We start from the raw sequence: 21248 nt of genomic DNA on the forward strand, positions 1-21248 counted from the left end.
CATTAATTACCTTCATCTAGAACGCCCAAAGCCAACGCTTTGAATGGCAATGATGATTAAATACCAAACAACATTTTGATTGAATCAAAACACTATTAATGACAAAACAAAAAAGGCGAATTGCCTAAATCAAGCCCGTCCATTAAATGAATGTTGATAACATTTATTCAGGAACAACAGAGCTTCCTCAAATTAAGAGATTGTATATTCATTGCTCCAATGATTCTTTAATTACCATAGCCCTCAAACATCATCAATTGGATAAGAGGGGTACCACTCTAAGCTTGATAATTGACCAAACGTGAAAAAAATGAATTGAAAAAAAACCGGTTATTCAATGAACTGCCAATAGATTTTTACACCGATTTATGACATAACTGTGACTATGCAATTGATTAAAATGTTACAGAATTCAAGAATTTTATCAATATTTCTATTATGTAAGATTAATTAAAATATTGATGATCAATATAAAAGTGTTGTGAAAACTTAGTTGATTTAAGGTTTGTGACAAATCCAAAGCGTTCACTAAATACCAAATCGAGATATTGTTATACAATTAAGCAAGGTATCCGGAAAAATAAAAGCAACAGTAGTATACCGCTGTTCGAAAGTCATAAATCGATTCAGAAACAAATCTGGGTTTCAAACTAAAACTGAGGGAAACACATCAAATATAAGAGGAAAACAACAAAACAACAGAAATGCTAAAGTTCTACAAACAACCAAACAACAATGCAACACACACTGAAACGAACTATAAGATAACAACTGCCCTTTTCCTAACTTGGTACAGGACATGTTTAGAAAAATCGTGGGTTGAATCTGATTTTATGTCTAGCCAAACCTCCCGCTTTTATGGCAATGTTTAACAAAACACTAAAATGACAACATTACATTACAGAACTTCAATACAAATTAATGGAAGAACATTTAGGAAAGACCAATACACAAACAAACAATACAATAGAACATTACGACATGCTTATAATTATTAAATGTACCAGGCTTATAATTTAATGCGCCAAACACGTGTTTCGTCTACATCAGACTCATCAGTTACACTAAGTAAATCGTTATGCTGTTGTTTACATTTGTCAGCAACGTGTTATTACTTATACAGATATATGTAGTAGCCTCAATCCCGTCGTCTTTTTCTCTTTATTGACCTCACCGGATGTTAACGTCCATTTATTGGGGTTTGTGTTGCTCAGTCATTAGTTTGTTATGTTGTGTTTGTATACTGTTTGTCTTTCTGTGTTTGTCATTTTCTGCCATGACGTGGTCAGTCTATTTTTAACTTATGAGTTTGAAAGTCCCTTTAGTATCTTGTTATCCTCTTTTTCAACGAGTGATACAATTGGTTGTTTTAAAGATTAGAAATTGTTTACTTTTAAAGAGTGGTTTCCGTTTGAGTTAGTGTTGAGTGTTTCGTTTGAGTAAGAGTTGAGTTATCGTTTGAGTAAGGTTTGAGTGTTTCGTTTTAGTAAGTGTTGAGGGTTTCGTTTGAGTGAGAGTTGAGTGTTTTGTTTATAGGCTGGCCAATCTTTATTTATTTGTTTAGATTTTTATCTCCTATGCTATATTCTCCTTCTTTTTTTGTAAAATTTAAGAATAACTAAATCAAGAATTCTGTTTATTTCTTGGATAAAGTCATTATTTTTTTTAAAATACGTATTTATAAAAAAATTACTACTTAATGCTTGAGAAATTCATAAACTAGGATTTTCTAGTCCATTGGCAGCTGAATGTCACAGTTGTTTAATGAAAGTATCCACTGACACACAAGTAAAACTTGCTTTTTAATGACGTGGTTACGTAATAACTGATATTTCTGTCAATCTGTGTCAATATTACAGTCTCTCTGATATAACAGCAGTCAGTGGCAGTTCTACACAAAAATAACTTAATTAATTGTATTATAACCACTAGCATTCAGTTTTTACCAAAGCTTTTTTGTGAATTCTGTCTTGGAGTTACTGGTGCAACATTTCTTAATAGCATTTCATTTTACCAGAAGTTATTGACATGACATTAATCACTATTATAGGAAATGAACAATACCTGTTCTCTTGCACTTTAGACTTTCAAGTTTTATAAAGTTTACAAGCAAACCAATAATTGACTGTGATTAGATTTTCCGGGAACATCTTAATCATTCTTGTCTTTTCGCTTTTCGGTAACCATTGATTGATGTCATTTTTCTCTGAATAACTTTTTTGTATTCAAGTTAAAGCATTAGTTTCGGATTCTTAAATTTTTAAAATTGATATAAATATTCATCAATGAAAAAACCATGGCCGAAACCATTGTACCAGGTATGGCCAATCTTGTACAGTATGGACGAAACAACTGCGGCCGTAACGACTTCGGCCGAATAAATAGCGTTGCCTAAACGTCTTGCATCGTCGTATCCCATCTTTAGACCTCGATAATCAGAAGTTTTCGAAATAATTTTTATGCAAGAACTGACGACTTTTCTAGTCAACTTTTTAATTTTCCTTTCTTTGGCAGGAATGTTCTGTTGTCTCTTTGTAGAGTTTTACAGTCGATACAAGCGTGTATTTATTGAAAACGCTACTGACAGAACTATTGTTATTCAATCGTACCATCTGATTAGTTATCGGATAAAGAGCAATACGATTATTTAAAGTTTCAAGCCGGAATAGAACGATTCTTTTGATTTTTGTTTATAAAATTAAATTTTCTGTTATAAAATATTTTTGGCTTTGTTTGGATATGAAGTTGCCTCCTTGTACTTTTTATGACATACTAGCTGTATGAGATGAACAATTGGGGTAAAACCGTTTATATTAGAGTGTATGGTGCCAAGCTCTGGTTATTAGATAATTCTATGATACTTTATTGGTCATTATTGATTTGTTTTTACAAATTTAACGTGTCTTTCATTTAGGGAATTCCGTATTGTTAAGTTAATCTTTGGGTAGTTTACTAGTATGTTTGGTAAAGTTTCTAGTTTGTTATAAATCCCGTTAGCATCTAAGCAATCATACCACATTCACGATAATAATAGATGACATCAAAATAGTTATCTACGATCCCTTTGTACATCTGGTAAATTAAACCCTCCAGTATAAGTCAGTGATATTTCGTCGACTTTACTCTACTAATGATAAACTGCAGAAACGAGAAAAAGATTCAAAAAACAATAACGTTAATGTTAAAGCTAACTTCCTGTTGTTAGAGTACAGTGATGTATTTCCAGAACTTAATCATTGCAAGTGACATAGTGACAAGCTGGTATTACGTAATAACACACTGCTAACAGATATCTGATATGTAATTCCTTTGTCTAATTACAGGAAAGAATTATGACTTTTAGCTGCGTCAACGGACTTAGAAATCCAAGTCTCTTATTTATTTTGAAAGCCATCTGGGTTTTTTCTATGAATGTTTTTCATCCATCTGAAATCAATTAAAATGTGGATTTTGTAATGCCTGTATATATCAAAGAAAGTCAAAAAAGCAAAAGAATAAAGCAATTTGGTGACTATGTGGAACGCATCTATCCCATCGAATTGGAGATAAAGGATACTACAAATACAGTTAAGTCGGCTTCATATCTTGACTTACATCTAGAAATTGACAATGAGGGTCGGTTGAAAACAAAACTTTACGACAAAAGAGATGATTTCAGCTTTCCAATTGTGAACTTTCCATTTCTAAGTAGCAACATTCCAGCAGCACCTGCATACGGGGTATATATCTCCCAATTGATACGATATTCCCGTGCTTGCATTTCCTATCATGATTTTTTTGATAGAGGGTTACTGCTCACAAGGAAGCTATTAAACCAAGAGTTCCAAATGGTGAAGTTGAAATCCTCCCTTCGTAAATTTTACGGACGCCATCACGAGTTGGTTGACCGTTATGGAATAACCGTTTCACAAATGATATCGGATATGTTCTTTACGTCGTAACTACAATCCTCTTCCCTTTCATGAATGTGACCTACCGAATTAGACTATTTACCGGATTTGTAATCACATAAGCAACACGACGGGTGCCACATGTTGAGCAGGATCTGCTTACCCTTCCGGAGCACCTGAGATCACCTCTAGTTTTTGGTGGGGTTCGTGTTGTTTATTCTTTAGTTTTCTATGTTGTGTCATGTGTACTATTGTTTTTCTGTTTGTCTTTTTCATTTTTAGCCATGGCGTTGTCAGTTTGTTTTAGATTTATGAGTTTGACTGTCCCTTTGGTATCTTTCGTCCCTCTTTTATATAACTTGAAGCCATATGAACAGAGAATGATGAATAGCGTAGAATTGATTATTAAAACTATGAACGTGAACGATTTGTAACTATAATTGTAAAAGATTTATTGCAATGTTCTTATTTTAATAACTCAAAGGTTTTAATGTCTCTGCAACAAAGCTAGCTTGTTTATAAATACTAACATCGTACAAAAAGTACATTAGGCAGTCTATGAAACTGAAAGCATTTGACTATCGTCTCCGATACATTCCTAAACATGAAAAGTTACGCAGATTTTGAGAGTTTTTCTTGAACTTAATATTTCTTTATCGATTCAATTCAACTACAGTACAGCATGATAAACTTATACTGTTCGTTTTGATGAACTCAAAAGAGAAACATATATTGGTACGACTTTCATGTTGAAAATAAATAAAGGATAGTAGTTTGTAGATTATAGCACTATAGTCAATCATCAAGTTTTAGTATTTCACGTCACTAATCATAACGGAACATAAACTGGTCCGCCATTCCATCTCTAGCTTCGTCAATGTCATAAGTGAACACAACAGGGGTCCAGTTTGAATGGAAAATTATACTCAAATCAAATCAAACTTTGTATTGCCAAATAAACCAACTTATACGATTTGTGACAAAAACAACATAAGAATAAAGAAAAAAAACCATGTATAATCTTACTAAACAAACTAATGAAAAGAGCTCAAAATTACAACACAGTGTCGTGTTTTTACTATAAGTTGTTTAGACCGATGTAGTATGGAATTTACATTTACACAATATTATGATGGCATGGCTATTTCGAATTATGTAATGCTTTTGTTTTGTAATATTTTGTGATCCGAATACGAACCAAAATAAACCATTTCAAACTTAGATGAATGCAATATCCAGTTTCAAAGATCTCGGGAAGCAATAAACTAAACAACACGATCAATAAGAACACTTTTCCGGATAATCAGCTTTTTGTGAGATTACATGATTTTAAGCCTAATGCATTTAAAAAGACAAACATGGAATTTGCTTGAAATTAATGCTGAAAGATATATTACGTTAACCACTTAGCTATACGAAAGTTTTATACGAAACATCACCGAGTGCGATTATTGGCATTGCTCAACTGACATCACATTAACCAAAAATTGCTTCCTTTTTGCCAAATAATCTGCGAATATTTTAGTTTTTTCTTAAAAACTACATATTATTGCACCGGCTACAATCTCTTACAGTTAGCATGGAGTCATGTCAAATTGTTAGAAAAAAAGTGGGAAATAAAACAAAACATAATTTTTTTCGATTTTTGTAAATGATTATAGTTAAGCATGAGTACAATTTAGGTACTCCAGAATAGTAGACATTACAGCATCACAAGTCGCTTTCAATATTCCATAGTACACGGAGGCCCCACTCCATCTATCATTTGTATGTTTAGTGGACCATGAAATTGGGGCCAAAACTCTAATTTGGCATTAAATTGGAAAGATGATATCATAGGGAACATGTGTAGTAAGTTTCAAGTTGATTGGACCTCAACTTTACCAAAAACTACCTTGACCAAAAATTTCAACCTGAAGCGGGCCAGACCGATGAACGAACGAACGGACAAACGGACGAACGGACGCACATACCAGAAAACACAATGCCCCTCTACTACTGTGCTGCATAATCTTTAGTATTCTAAAAGAGGGACAAAAGATACCAGTGGGACATTCAAACTTTTAAGTCGAAAATAAACTGACAACGTCATTGCTAAAAATGAAAAAGACAAACAGACAAACAATAGTACACATGACACAACATAGAAAACTAAAGAATAAGCAACACGAACCCCACCACAAACTTGGGGTGATCTCAGGTGCTCCGGAAGGGTAAGCAGATCCTGCTGCACATGTGGCACCCGTCGTGTTGCTTATGTGATAACAAATCCTTTAAATAGTCTAATTCGGTAGATCACATACATGAAAGGGAAGAGGATTGTAGTTACGACGTAAGGAACATATCCGATATCATTCGTGAAACGGTTATTCCATAACGGTCAACCAACTCGTGATGGCGTCCGTAAAATTTACAAAGTGATGATTTCAACTTCACCACTTGGAACTCTTGGTTTAATAGCTTCCTTGTGAGCACCAACCCTCTATCAAGAAAATCATGATAGGAGATGCAAGCACGGGATTATCGTATCAATTAGGAAATATATACACCGTATGCAGGTGCTGCTGGAATGTTGCTACTTAAAAATGGAAAGTTCACAATTGGAAAGCTGAAATCATCTTTTTTGTCGTAAAGTTTTGTTTTTAACCGACCCTCATTGTCAATTTCTAGATGTAAGTCAAGATATTAGGCCGACTCAACTGTGTCTGTTGTATCTTTTATCTCTAGTTCGATGGGATAGATGAGTTCAACATAGTCACCAAATTTTGAATTATTTAGTGAAAGAACATTATCTATATAGCGGAAAGTAGAGTTAACGGATATTGCTAACTTCTTATCTTTCTTCCTAAGAAGTTCCTGTATGAAGTCCGCCTCATAATAATAAAGAAACATGTCGGCAAGAAGAGGGCACAATTTGTAACCATTCGAAAGCCGACCGTCTGTTGAAAAACACGTTCTCCGAACGTTACAAATATGTTGTCAATCAAGAAATCAAGCATCTTGATAATGTCAGTTTCAGAGAATGTTTTGTTTGAATCAGTGTGATCCTTTACAAAGTAGGATTTATCCCTCTAAGACAAGATACTTGTAATTACGTTGGCCATTCTTTTTTATGAAACAAATCAATACCAACTCTTTCAATTTGTCTTTTAGTTTGGAATGTGGAATACTTGTGTAAAGTTTAGAAAAGTCAAAAGTGTTAATACCATTACAAGATGAAAGACAGGTGAACGTGTTCAAACTATATTCTATGACTTACGTAATGATTTGACCTTTCTGATTGTAAACTTCCCATTTCGCATAGTTACATGGTGATCACTTATTTCAACTATTACGATAATTGTGCATGTTATTTAGTCTTAACTACCGATAACTAGCAAAAGAAACATGTTGGGGTGATTCTAGATCTATTAATTTGTATACCAGCCGATTCGGAAACTAACATGTAAAAAAATCCGTCTGAGACGTTACGGTTAGTACACAGGATGTACACTTATTCTTGCTTACACATGTTCTCGTTCAGAATATGAATTGGACAACTTACCCTTGAACGTTAAACGGTTTAGTTTAAACATATTTTATTTGCTTAAATTTGCAAAAGGGATGAGACACAAGTTAATCAAACTTATATAGTGTTCTCCCATATAAAAGTGTACTTATCTCCTACTCGAAACTATATATACAGACTACTTATTCATTTTTTTTTTTTTGGCGACTTTTTTTTCTCTCATTCAACCTAAAGTCAGATTATAATTTACAACAACATTTGTATGTTTTGAAAATAGTATGCAGGTATATTAAAGTGTATAACTTATTAATCAATACTTTTAGAATGGCATCATCAGCACCAGTACTGTCAAGGGAGGAAACTTATTTCCCTAGGGTCGCCAACTTACTAATAAGACTTACTAATAAGACTGTTAGAATGCTATTCAATAGAGAGTTTAATCCAGTTTTCTCAAAGAACTGGACGACACTTGATAAGCTGAACAATAAGAATGTCATAACTAAGACGCAATGGAGTTTTTATTGTTTCCTTCAGCCTCAAATGAGTGTATTTATGTTTTGGTGCACCCGTTTTTATTCATAATAACAGGTTTTGTCTCCTATAAAAATAGGAAGAAAATATCACCCTTATGCTGGTGTAATCACATCTTTTTAATTCAACAAATGCAATACGGGTATATAATATAGCACAATGTATTTAAGGAATGACTGTGATATTTTTTCTGTCTATGAAGAAATAACATAAAAAATTTGGTGTACACTGAATAACGTGGGTAGCGGGTTATTTAACAGTGTGCACCACATTTTTTATGTTATTTCGAATAGGCAGAAAAAATATTACAGTCATTTCTTATAATTTAATTCTAAATTCAATTTTAAAGCGTAGAAAACCATGAAAAAACGTTGATGACGTCACGGTCACATGAATTAATTATGTCTATAGGCTCATAACAAAATAACTTCAGCCAATCAGAAGACGCGTTACATCCAAAATTAAATTATTATAGTATACGGAAAGCGTGATTTTGGTGTTTACATTTGTTAGCAGCGTGTTATTACTTATACAGATATATGTAGTAGCCGCAATCCCGTCGTCTTTTTCTCTTTATTGACCTCACCGGATGTGAACGTCCATTTATTGGGGTTTGTGTTGCTCAGTCATTAGTTTGTTATGTTGTGTTTGTATACTGTTTGTCTTTCTGTGTTTGTCATTTTCTGCCATGACGTGGTCAGTCTATATTTAACTGATGAGTTTGAAAGTCCCTTTAGTATCTTGTTATCCTCTTTTTCAACGAGTGATACAATTTGTTGTATTTAAAGATTAGAAATTGTTTACTTTTAAAGAGTGGTTTCCGTTTGAGTTAGTGTTGAGTGTTTCGTTTGAGTAAGAGTTGAGTTATCGTTTGAGTAAGGTTTGAGTGTTTCGTTTGAGTAAGTGTTGAGGGTTTCGTTTGAGTGAGAGCTGAGTGTTTTGTTTATAGGCTGGCCAATCTTTATTTATTTGTTTAGATTTTTATCTCCTATGCTATATTCTCCTTCTTTTTTTGTAAAATTTAAGAATAACTAAATCAAGAATTCTGTTTATTTCTTGGATAAAGTCATTATTTTTTTAAAAATACGTATTTATAAAAAAATTACTACTTAATGCTTGAGAAATTCATAAACTAGGATTTTCTAGTCCATTGGCAGCTGAATGTCACAGTTGTTTAATGAAAGTATCCACTGACACACAAGTAAAACTTGCTTTTTAATGACGTGGTTACGTAATAACTGATATTTCTGTCAATCTGTGTCAATATTACAGTCTCTCTGATATAACAGCAGTCAGTGGCAGTTCTACACAAAAATAACTTAATTAATTGTATTATAACCACTAGCATTCAGTTTTTACCAAAGCTTTTTTGTGAATTCTGTCTTGGAGTTACTGGTGCAACATTTCTTAATAGCATCTCATTTTACCAGAAGTTATTGACATGACATTAATCACTATTATAGGAAATGAACAATACCTGTTCTCTTGCACTTTAGACTTTCAAGTTTTATAAAGTTTACAAGCAAACCAATAATTGACTGTGATTAGATTTTCCGGGAACATCTTAATCATTCTTGTCTTTTCGCTTTTCGGTAACCATTGATTGATGTCATTTTTCTCTGAATAACTTTTTTGTATTCAAGTTAAAGCATTAGTTTCGGATTCTTAAATTTTTAAAATTGAAATAAATATTCATCAATGAAAAAACCATGGCCGAAACCATTGTACCAGGTATGGCCAATCTTGTACAGTATGGATGAAACAACTGCGGCCGTAACGACTTCGGCCGAAAAAGTAGCGTTGCCTAAACGTCTTGCATCGTCGTATCCCATCTTTAGACCTCGATTATCAGAAGTTTTCGAAATAATTTTTATGCAAGAACTGACGACTTTTCTAGTCAACTTTTTAATTTTCCTTTCTTTGTCAGGAATGTTCTGTTGTCTCTTTGTGGAGTTTTACAGTCGATACAAGCGTGTATTTATTGAAAACGCTACTGACAGAACTATTGTTATTCAATCGTACCATCTGATTAGTTATCGGATAAAGAGCAATACGATTATTTAAAGTTTCAAGCCGGAATAGAACGATTTTTTTTATTTTTGTTTATAAAATTAAATTTTCTGTTATTAAATATTTTTGGCTTTGTTTGGATATGAAGTTGCCTTCTTGTACTTTTTATGACATACTAGCTGTATGAGATGAACAATTGGGGTAAAACCGTTTATATTAGAGTGTATGGTGCCAAGCTCTGGTTATTAGATAATTCTATGATACTTTATTGGTCATTATTGATTTGTTTTTACAAATTTAACGTGTCTTTCATTTAGGGAATTCCGTATTGTTAAGTTAATCTTTGGGTAGTTTACTAGTATGTTTGGTAAAGTTTCTAGTTTGTTATAAATCCGTTAGCATCTAAGCAATCATACCACATTCACGATAATAATAGATGACATCAAAATAGTTATCTACGATCCCTTTGTACATCTGGTAAATTAAACCCTCCAGTATAAGTCAGTGATATTTCGTCGACTTTACTCTACTAATGATAAACTGCAGAAACGAGAAAAAGATTCAAAAAACAATAACGTTAATGTTAAAGCTAACTTCCTGTTGTTAGAGTACAGTGATGTATTTCCAGTACTTAATCATTGCAAGTGACATAGTGACAAGCTGGTACTACGTAATAACACACTGCTAACAGATATCTGATATGTAATTCCTTTGTCTAATTACAGGAAAGAATTATGGCTTTTAGCTGCGTCAATGGACTTAGAAATCTAAGTCTCTTATTTATTTTGAAAGCCATCTGGGTTTTTTCTATGAATGTTTTTCATCCATCTGAAATCAATTAAAATGTGGATTTTGTAATGCCTGTATATATCAAAGAAAGTCAAAAAAGCAAAAGAATAAAGCAATTTGGTGACTATGTGGAACGCATCTATCCCATCGAATTGGAGATAAAGGATACTACAGATACAGTTAAGTCGGCTTCATATCTTGACTTACATCTAGAAATTGACAATGAGGGTCGGTTGAAAACAAAACTTTACGACAAAAGAGATGATTTCAGCTTTCCAATTGTGAACTTTCCATTTCTAAGTAGCAACATTCCAGCAGCACCTGCATACGGGGTATATATCTCCCAATTGATACGATATTCCCGTGCTTGCATTTCCTATCATGATTTTTTTGATAGAGGGTTACTGCTCACAAGGCAGCTATTAAACCAAAAGTTCCAAATGGTGAAGTTGAAATCCTCCCTTCGTAAATTTTACGGACGCCATCACGAGTTGGTTGACCGTTATGGAATAACCGTTTCACAAATGATATCGGATATGTTCTTTACGTCGTAACTACAATCCCCTTCCCTTTCATGAATGTGACCTACCGAATTAGACTATTTACCGGATTTGTAATCACATAAGCAACACGACGGGTGCCACATGTTGAGCAGGATCTGCTTACCCTTCCGGAGCACCTGAGATCACCTCTAGTTTTTGGTGGGGTTCGTGTTGTTTATTCTTTAGTTTTCTATGTTGTGTCATGTGTACTATTGTTTTTCTGTTTGTCTTTTTCATTTTTAGCCATGGCGTTGTCAGTTTGTTTTAGATTTATGAGTTTGACTGTCCCTTTGGTATCTTTCGTCCCTCTTTTATATAACTTGAAGCCATATGAACAGAGAATGATGAATAGCGTAGAATTGATTATTAAAACTATGAACGTGAACGATTTGTAACTATAATTGTAAAAGATTTATTGCAATGTTCTAATTTTAATAACTCAAAGGTTTTAATGTCTCTGCAACAAAGCTAGCTTGTTTATAAATACTAACATCGTACAAAAAGTACATTAGGCAGTCTATGAAACTGAAAGCATTTGACTATCGTCTCCGATACATTCCTAAACATGAAAAGTTACGCAGATTTTGAGAGTTTTTCTTGAACTTAATATTTCTTGATCGATTCAATTCAACTACAGTACATCATGATAAACTTATACTGTTCGTTTTGATGAACTCAAAAGAGAAACATGTATTGGTACGACTTTCATGTTGAAAATAAATAAAGGATAGCAGTTTGTAGATTATAGCACTATATTTAATCATCAATGGAATGTAATTGATAGTCCTGAGACAATTTCCTCATACTTTTCCAAGTTTTAGTATTTCACGTCACTAACCATAACGGAACATAAACTGGTCCGCCATTCCATCTCTAGCTTCGTCAATGTCATAAGTGAACACAACAGGGGTCCAGTTTGAATGGAAAATTATACTCAAATCAAATCAAACTTTGTATTGCCAAATAAACCAACTTGTACGATTTGTGACAAAAACAACATAAAAATAAAGAAAAAAAACCATGTATTATCTTACTAAACAAACTAATGAGAATAGTTCAAAATTACAACACAGTGTCGTGTGTTATACTATAAGTGGCTGAGACCGATGTAGTATGGAATTTACATTTACACAATATTTGATGGCATGACTTTTTCGAATTATGTAATGGTTTTGTTTTGTAATATTTTGTGATCCGAATACGAACCAAAATAAACCATTTCAAACTTAGATGAATGCAATATCCAGTTTCAAAGATCTCGGGAAGCAATAAACTAAACAACGCGATCAATAAGAACACTTTTCCGGATAATCAGCTTTTTGTGAGATTACATGATTTTAAGCCTAATGCATTTAAAAAGACAAACATGGAATTTGCTTGAAATTAATGCTGAAAGATATATTACGTTAACCACTTAGCTATACGAAAGTTTTATACGAAACATCTCCGAGTGCAATTATTGGCATTGCTCAACTGACATCACATTAACCAAAAATTGCTTCCTTTTTGCCAAATAATCTGCGAATATTTTAGTTTTTTCTTAAAAACTACATATTATTGCACCGGCTACAATCTCTTACAGTTAGCATGGAGTCATGTCAAATTGTTAGAAAAAAAGTGGGAAATAAAACAAAACATAATTAATTGATTTTTGTAAATGAATATAGTTAAGCATGAGTGCAATTGAGGTACTTCAGAATAGTAGACATTAGAGAATCGCAAGTCGCTTTAAGGTAGTCTCAAATCCATTTTTCTATGGATTCAATATTCCATAGTACACAGAGACCCAAATCCATCTATCATTTTCTATGTTAAGTGAACCATGAAATTGGGGCCAAAACTCTAATTTGGCATTAAATTGGAAAGATGATATCATAGGGAACATGTGTAGTAAGTTTCAAGTTGATTGGACCTTAACTTTACCAAAAACTACCTTGACCAAAAATGTCAACCTGAAGCGGGCCAGAACGATGAACGAACGGACAGACACACAGACAAACAGACGCACATACCAGAAAACACAATGCCCTTCTATTACAGTGCTGCATTATCTTTAGTATTCTAAAAGAGGGACGAAAGATACCGGAGGGACATTCAAACTTTTAAATCGAAAATAAACTGACAACGTCATAGCTAAAAATGAAAAAGACAAACAGACAAACAATAGTACACATGACACAACATAGAAAACTAAATAATAAGCAACACGAACCCCACCACAAATTTGGGGTGATCTCAGGTGCTCCGGAAGGATGGGCAGATCCTGCTGCACATGTGGCACCCGTCGTGTTGCTTATGTGATAACAAATCCGGTAAATAGTCTAATTTGGTAGGTCACATTCATAAAAGGGAAGAGGATTGTAGTTACGACGTAAGGAACATATCCGATATCATTTGTGAAACGGTTATTCCATAACGGTCAGCCAACTCGTGATGGCGTCCGTAAAATTTACAAAGTGATGATTTCAACTTCATCACTTGGAACTCTTGGTTTAATAGCTTCCTTGTGAGCAGCAACCCTTTATCAAGAAAATCATGATAGGATGATAGGAAATGCAAGCACGGGATTATCGTATCAATTAGGAGATATATACAACGTATGCAGGTGCTGCTGGAATGTTGCTACTTAAAAATGGAAAGTTCAAAGTTGGAAAGCTGAAATCATCTCTTTTGTCGTAAAGTTTTGTTATCAACCGACCCTCATTGTCAATTTCTAGATGTATGTCAAGATATTAGGCCGACTCAACTGTATCTGTTGTATCCTTTATCTCTAGTTCGATGGGATAGATGAGTTCAACATAGTCACCAAATTTTGAATTATTTAGTGAAAGAACATCATCTATATAGCGGAAAGTAGAGTTAAAGGATATTGCTAACTTCTTATCTTTTTTCCGAAGAAATTCCTGTATAAAGTCAGCCTCATAATAATACAGAAACATGTCGGCAAAAAGAGGGCACAAATTGTTACCATTCGAAAGCCGAAAGTCTGTTGAAAAACACGTCCTCCGAACATTACAAATATGTTGTCAATCAAGAAATCAAGCATCTTGATAATGTCAGTTTCAGAGAATATTTTGTTTAAATCAGAGTGATCCTTTACAAAGTAGGATTTATCCCTCCTAAGACAAGATACTTGTATCTACGTTGGCCATTCTTTTTTTATGAAACAAAGCAATACCAACTCTTTCAATTTGTCTTTTAGTTTGGAATGTGGAATACTTGTGTAAAGTTTAGAAAAGTCAAAAGTTTTAATACCATTACAAGATGAAAGACAGGTGGACGTGTTCAAACTATATTCTATGACTTACGTAATGATTTGACCTTTCTGATTGTAAACTTCCCATTTCGCATAGTTACATGGTGATCACTTATTTCAACTATTACGATAATTGTGCATGCTATTTAGTCTTAACTACCGATAACTAGCAGTAGAGACATGTTGGGGTGATTCTAGATCTATTAATAACAGCCGATTCGGAAACTAACATGTAAAAAAATCCGTCTGAGACGTTACGGTTAGTACACAGGATGAACACTTATTCTTACTTACACATGTTCTCGTTCAGAATATGAATTGGACAACTTACCCTTGAACTTTAAACGGTTTAGTTTAAACATATTTTATTTGCTTAAATTTGCAAAAGGGATAAGACACATGTTAATCAAACTTATATAGTGTTCTCCCATATAAAAATGTACTTATCTCCTACTCGAAACTATATATACAGACTACTTATTCATTTTTTTTTTTTTGGCGAGGTTTTTTTTTCTCTCATTCAACCTAAAGTCAGATTATAATTTACAACAACATTTGTATGTTTTAAAAATAGTATTGAGGTATATTAAAGTGTATAAATTATTAATCAATACTTTTAAAACGGCATCATCAGCACCAGTACTGTCAAGGGAGGAAACTTATTTCCTTAGGGTCGCCAACTTACTAATAAGACTTCCTCCTAAGGCTGTTAGAATGCTATTCAATAGAAAGTTTAATCCAGTTTTCTCAAAGAACTGGACGACTCTTGATAAGCTTAACAATAAGAATGTCATAACTAAGACGCAATGGAGTTTTTATTGTTTCCGTCAGCCCCAAATGAGTGTATTTATATTTTGGTGCACCCGTTTTTATTCATAATAACAGGTTTTGTCTCCTATAAAAATAGGAAGAAAATATCACCCTAATGCTGGTGTAATCACATCTTTTTATTTCAACAAATGCAATACGGGTATATAATATAAAACAATTTATTTAAGGAATGACTGTAATATTTTTTCTGTCTATGAAGAAATAACATAAAAAATTTGGTGCACACTGAATAACGTGCGTAGCGGGTTATTTAACAGTGTGTGTGCACCACATTTTTTATGTTATTTCGAATAGGCAGAAAAAATATTACAGTCATTTCTTATAATTTAATTCTAAATTCAATTTTAAAGCGTAGAAAACCATAAAAAAACGTTGATGACGTCACGGTCACATGAATTAATTATGTCTATAGGCTCATAACAAAATAACGTCAGCCAATCAGAAGACGCGTTACATCCAAAATTAAATTATTATAGTATACGGAAAGCGTGATTTTGTTGTTTACATTTGTTAGCAGCGTGTTATTACTTATACCGATATATGTAGTAGCCGCAATCCCGTCGTCTTTTTCTCTTTATTGACCTCACCGAATGTTAACGTCCATTTGTTGGGGTTTGTGTTGCTCAGTCATTAGTTTGTTATGTTGTGTTTGTATACTGTTTGTCTGTCTGTGTTTGTCATTTTCTGCCATGACGTGGTCAGTCTATTTTTGACTGATGAGTTTGAAAGTCCCTTTGGTATCTTTTTATCCTCTTTTTCAACGAGTAACACAATTAGTTGTAGTTGTAGATTATGAATTGCTTACTCTTAGAGTGGTTTCCGTTTGAGTTATCGTTGAGCGTTTCGTTAGAGTTAGGGTTGAGTGTTCGTTGTGTTAGTGTTGAGTGTTTCATTTGAGTAAGTGTTGAGTGTTTCGTTTGAGTTTGAGTTGAGGGTTTTGTGGATACAATGTAGGATGGACAATCTTTATTTTTTTTTTGTTTAGAGGCTAGTGCACTGTTTGATCTTCTTTTTGTGTTTTCTTTTTTTAATTTGGACATTTTTATTTCCCTTGTTATATTCTCCTTGTTTTTTTTTAGATTTAAGAATCACCAAATCAAGATTTATGAAATTCTGTTAATTCTTGGATAAAGTCAGTTAAGTTTTAAAAAAAGATACGCATTTATAAAAAAAATATTTTGGATTTCTAAGTCCATTGGCAGCTGAATAATAAATTTATCCCCTGGCACACAAGTAAAACTTTCTATTTAATGGCGCAATTACGTAAGACACAGACAGATATGTTTGTCAATCTGTGTCAATATTTCGGTCTCTCTAATATAACAGCAGTGGCAGTTCTACAAAAATATCTTTAATTAATTGTATTATAACCGCTAGCATTCTGAATTTACCATGGCTTTTTGTGAATTTTGCAATGAAGTTACTGACGCAACATTAATAACCAGCATCTCATTTCACCACAAGTTACTGACATGACGTTAATCACCAATATTGGAAATGAACAATAGTCGTTCTCTTGCACTTTAGATTTTCAAGTTTTATAAAGTTAACAAGCAAACCAAAATTGACTGAGATTGGAATTTCCGGAAAAATCTGAATCATTGCTGTCTTTTCGCTTTTCGGCAATCTATGAATTCTAATGTTATTTTCCTCTGAATAACTTTTTTGTATTTAAGCAATAGCAGTGTCGGCTCAAGACAATTTCATAAGTAGGGGCTCACTAACTGCCTTAAAGGGGGCCATTTTCAGTCATGATTCAACGATTCCCTATATAATCAACCATTTTTTCAACAAGAAAGGGTTGGGGCTGGTCCTTTCTTATCCGCCTCTGAATAGTTTGGGATTCTTAAATTTCGTATTAGAATATACACAATTTTTCAACAATAACAAAAACATGGCCGAAACGGCTTTCCCAGATAAGGCCAATCGGTAGTAAGGACGAAACAATTGTGGCCGAAGTGAGAGCGTGCCAAAATTACTTGCAACGTCGTGTACCATTTTTAGACCTTGATTAACAGAAGTTATCGATATTATTATTAAACAAGAACGTTTTTTTCCGTTCCTATTGTTTATTTTCCTTTCTCTGTTGGTGATTTTCTGTTGATTCCTTCAGGAGTTTTTATTGATGACGCCCATAATAGTACTATTGTTAATCAACTTTCATCTGGTTAGTCATTGGATTATGAGGATTTAGTTAATAGTATGTAGCGGGGTTGCTTCCCCTCCTTAGTACAGGTAGAACATATAAAGCCAGTCTTAATCAACTGAGCTAGGGAATCGATTCTTTGGCTCAGTGGGTTAACGCACTGACTGTCACGATGGCTACCGGGTTTCGAATCCCGGTGGTGACAATATAAATTTGTAGAGTAGATACATGCTCTAGGTTACATTTTGCGCCCGACTAAAAAATCCACGATGGTTATCTGGAGTATAGCCAGGGTTTGTGTTGTTTAGAGTCATATAATAAAGATATGATGACTCTTGTGGTTGGGGATTAGTGTAGCGGGGTTGATTCCCCTCCTTAGTACAGGTAGAACATATAAAGCCAGTCTTAATCAACTGAGCTAGGGAATCGATGCTTTGGCTCAGTGGGTTAACGCACTGACTATCACGCAGGTGATCGGGGTTCGAATCCCGGTGGTGACGATATCAATTTGTAGAGTAGATACATGTTCTCCGGTTACAAGTTAAAAAAGTCAGAGGGTTATTGAAATTAGATCAGGAAATTACAGAGGACGAAATATTGTCAGCTGTTAAAAAATTATGTAATGGTAAAACCCCAGGGGAAGACAGGACTGTCAATAAATACATAAAAATCACGGTGAATCAATGTTTGCCGATTTACACTAAGTTATTCAATTTAGTGTTTGATTCTGGAATCGTTCCAAACTCATGGATTATTGGTATCATTAAGCCGTATTAAAAACAAGGGGGATCCAAATAATTTGGATAAGTACCGAGCTATTTGTCTAACATCGAATTTAGGAAAAGTGTTCACCTCTATACTTAATTCAAGACTTAATGCTCTGTCAGACGAGATCGAGATTATAACTAATGCCCAGGGTGGTTTTTGTAAGGGGTATTCTGTCCAAGATAGTATGTTTGTCATGCATGCTTTGATTTGATTATATTTGAGTTCGGGAAAGAAATTTTAGTAGGTTTTAGAAAAGCTTTTGATACAGTGTGGAGGGTGGGACTATGGCAAAAATTATTTAAGATATAACATTGGTGGGAAAATGTTTAAAGTTATATTGAGAATGTATACGATTATTAAGTCTTGTGTTAAAATTGGAGAACTAAAAATAGATGTTTTCCCGTGTGAAGTAGGTGTAAGACAGGGAGAAAAAATGTCACCTTTTATCCATGCCTTTTACCTGAATGACTTGAAGGAATATCTGGATGAAAACTCTGTGGAAGGTCAAACATTTATGAATGAAAAATTTGCAGAGAATCTTGATTTATATATCAAGTTATTTATTCTTCTGTACGCCAACGACACTATTATTTTTGCGGAGTCGACAGAAGGGTTACAAAAGGCCTTGAATGTTTTTGAGCAATATTGTTTTGAGTGGAAACTCACTGTGAATATATCATAAACTAAAATTGTAATTTTTTCAAAGAGAAAGTTTAATAAGAATGTTACTTTTAAACTATATAATGCAATTACTGAAATTAAAGATTCATATGTTTATCTTGGTCTGCTGTTTAATTACAACGGAAACTTCTTTCAAGCTCGAAAAAACTGGTAGAACAAGCTCAAAAAGCACTTTATGCTCTTTACAAGAAGATACAAAATATCCCGATTGATTTACAGTTAAAATTAGTTGATGCATTGGTGGTTCCTATTTTGACCTATTCCTCGGAAATATGGGGGTTTGAAAATAAAAATAATACTGAAAATTACATCTACAGTTTTGTAAGCGCATTTTGGCGATTTTATTTTTTGGTGTATGGAGAACTTTGAAGATGTCCACTTGAACTGCAGGTCAAGTTAAAAATGGTATGTTTTTGGCACAAGCTTGCAACAAATGATGAAAAAATATCGGGTAAACTGTATAAGTTACTTTGGTACATGCATGAGCATGAAGGTTATAATTTCTAAAAAAAAAAATGGTTTAACTATGTAAAATATGTGTTTAATGACTGTGGCTTTTGTGAAATATATAATATTCCGGAGCAAGTTGATTATAATCATATTAAAATTAATGTACGGCAGCGTCTCCATGACCAGTTTATTAAAAAATGGTCCTCTGATTTAAAAAAAAAAAACTCATCAAGGGGGTAATTTTATTTACACTTTGAAGAAGAGTTTTGCTTAGAACCATATCTGTTAAAATTAAGGCGGGGTCATAGAGTAAATATATATAAATAAAGGGTATGTGATACAAAGTTTCCCATTGAAACAGGAAGATCGAGACATGTACCACGAAATGAGAGAATTTGTCCACTTTGTAAAGCTGGTCTTGGGGATGTGTACCACTATATATGTATATGTACCAATTGTGAAATTAAAGATTTAAAGGGGAAGTTCATACCTCCATATTATTTAAAATATCCAAATGTTAAAAAAGTACTGGGCATGCTTAAATAGTTGATTATCGATTCAATTCAACTACAGTAAAACAGGAGAGCTTGGTCGTTTTGATCAGCTCAAAAGAGAAACATATATCGAAAAGACTTTCATGTTGAAAATAAATAAAGGATAGTAGTTTGAAGTATCCCCTGATTTTGGTGGGGTCCCTGTTGTTTAGTCTTCAGTTTTCTATGTTGTGTCTTGAGTGTCGTGTGTACTATTACTTGTCTATTTGTCTATTTCTTTTTTAGCTGTGGCGTTGTCAGTTTATTTTCAATCTATGAGTTTGACTATCCCTCTAGTGTCTTTCGCCCCTCTTTTGTAGGTTATTGTACTATAACTAAAAATCAATGGAATGTAATTGATAGTCCTCGGACAATTTCCTCATACTTTTTCAAGTGTTAGTATTTCATGTTACTAACCATAATGGAACATAAACTGGTCCGCCATTCCATATATAGCTTCGTAAGTGTAGCGATAAGTGAACACAACAGGGGTCCAGTTTAAATGGAACATTATACCTAAATCAAATCAAACTTTTTATTGCTAAATAAACCCATTTATACAATTTGTGACAAAAACAATATTAACATAAAGAAAACAAAAATGTGTAAAATCTTACTAATAAAATTGATAATGGAAATGGGGAATGTGCCAAAGAGACAACAACCCGACCATAGAAAAAAAAACAGCAGAAGGTCACCAACAGGTCTTCAATGTAGCGAGACTGATGTCAGAAGATGTAACCAAAGAAAATAAACAAAATGACAATAATACATAAATAACAACAGACTACTAGCAGTTAACTGACATGCCAGCTCCAGACTTCAATTAAACTGACTGAAAGATTATGATTTCATCATATGAACATCAGGCACAATCCTTCCCGTTAGGGGTTTAGTATCATACCATCATAACATATATGAGAAGAACATAACCCGTGTCATGCCAACAACTGGTTTTTGAATAAATGTGTTTAGTTTCAATGCAAAGACCCTATAAGTGAATCAATATTAACGCAAAACATGCTAAACAAACTAATGAAAAAAGTTCAAAATTACAACACAGTGTCGTGTTTTTTACAATAAGTGGTTGAGACCGATGAAGTATACCCTAAACATTTACACAATATTTGATAGCATGATTATTTGGGATTATGTAATGCTTTTGTTTTGTGATATTTTGTGATCTTAACACGAATCAAAATAAACCATTTCAAAGTTAGATGAATGCAATATCCAGTTTCAAAGATCTCGGGAAGCAATAAATTGAACAACGTAATTAATAATCAACGCATTACACGATGACTTAAGTACGC

The sequence above is a fragment of the Mytilus edulis genome, chromosome 13 (assembly GCF_963676685.1).
Source record: "Mytilus edulis chromosome 13, xbMytEdul2.2, whole genome shotgun sequence".
Taxonomy (NCBI): Eukaryota; Metazoa; Mollusca; class Bivalvia; order Mytilida; family Mytilidae; genus Mytilus; species Mytilus edulis.